Here is a 1,688-nt window from a genome sequence, read left to right on the forward strand (position 1 = left end):
AAGGAAGTGAACTAGGGGGAACATCTGTAAATATTCATAAGACTGACAAGTCCCATTTTCTCCAAAGGGGTCATAAAGAATAGAGAAATTATTAAAGGTTTTTTTTTTTAATATAGGTATCTGCTGTTGGCATAAAGGAAACCCTTACATCCCCTTGAGTTCTGTGGCTGAACTAATAAAGTTGACACAAGGCAAATTAAAAGGAGGAAAAGAAAGAAATTTTAATTCAGGTGCTCAGAGGTCTCATAGACATGGGACCTTAGAAGTGGCCAAAGCAGGCAACCTTTATACTTTTCAGACAAAGAAATGATACATTTGAAAGGAATTGACAGGACAGAGAAGCTTAGGTTTGGAGTGCTCAATTCATGAAGAATCTAATCAGAGATTGGGCTTGAGGTATTAAATAAAAGAAGAAACAAGGTTTTCTTCTTATTATTATTTTTAATTAGAGGATAGTTGTAGATATCCCTTCACCCCATCCCACCTGTCTAGGTCCTTACAGAGTACTGGGCTGAGCTCCCCGTGTTTTATATATACACACAGTCATTTTCATTTCTTTTCCATTATGGTTTATTACAGAATATTGAATATAGTTCCCTCTGTCATATAGTAGGACTCTGTTGTTTATCCATCCTATATATAATGGTTTGCATCTGCTAATGTCAAACTCCCAAATCCATCCACCCCACTTCTTAAGTAACTTTAATTCAAAATATTCAATATGTCATTGTGGCATATTTAGAGACAGCCCACATTGAGTCCTAACACTGGTATGAACCTCCTTAACACTGTCCATGCTTTTTTTTTTATAATAATTTCAGAGAGATAGTGACCAGATTCCCAGGAAATGGCCATTGGCACTTGGCTTTGTGTAAAGAGGCTTTATGGGTGGAGAAGGGATTTTTTTCTGCAACAATAGGCCAGGAAAAGTCCCTATAGGAAGCTCCTTGCTGTTATTCCTAGATACTCCCCTACCTTTAAGAAAAGATAGAAGGTCTATTATAGTTACAGGCTTGGGACCAGAGTCATACAGAACATTCATTAACAACATCTAGTCTCATAGTGTTTTACACACAGCTATGCATCAGGCTGAAGAGCAAGTTACTTACTCCTTTATTTGTTCTGAGACTAAGTGACCCAGAAGAATTGAGAGAGATTGAACATGGATAGTCCAGGCTTTGTAAGCTTCAGATACATCTTTCTGAGTCTTGACTGTTACACTTCATGTTTCTTCCATTTACATCCTCACCCACAGCTTGCAAGCACTATGGACTAAGCACAAACCTGGAAGTTCGAGCTGTTGATAACTAGCTGTGTGACTGGGGCAAGTTCTTTCCAGTCTCAGATTCCACTTCTTCTTTGTAACAAGGGAGGTTTGGACTAGGTGGTCTCTAAGCTCCCTTTTAGCCCAGACATTTTGTCTTTCATTGCACGGGAACCTGGCTCTGTGTGGTGACTCTCCAGTACAAAGGTTGAGAACACATTCCCCAAGAAGCTCCAGTGTGAATTTCTCTTTCATATTCCACATACTGTTCTCTCCTTTCACTGTGTTCTTTCATATATTTAAATTTCAGACTTGTATCAGACTTATGTCTACCATTTATTTCCACATTTTTTTCTTCCTGATAGTCATACATCTATTCTGTAGGGAATGTGGAACACATAGTTGGATCTTGAGCCTCCAAATA

Source organism: Bison bison, unplaced genomic scaffold (genome assembly GCF_000754665.1).
Source record: "Bison bison bison isolate TAMUID 2011002044 unplaced genomic scaffold, Bison_UMD1.0 scf7180017864240, whole genome shotgun sequence".
NCBI lineage: Eukaryota > Metazoa > Chordata > Mammalia > Artiodactyla > Bovidae > Bison > Bison bison.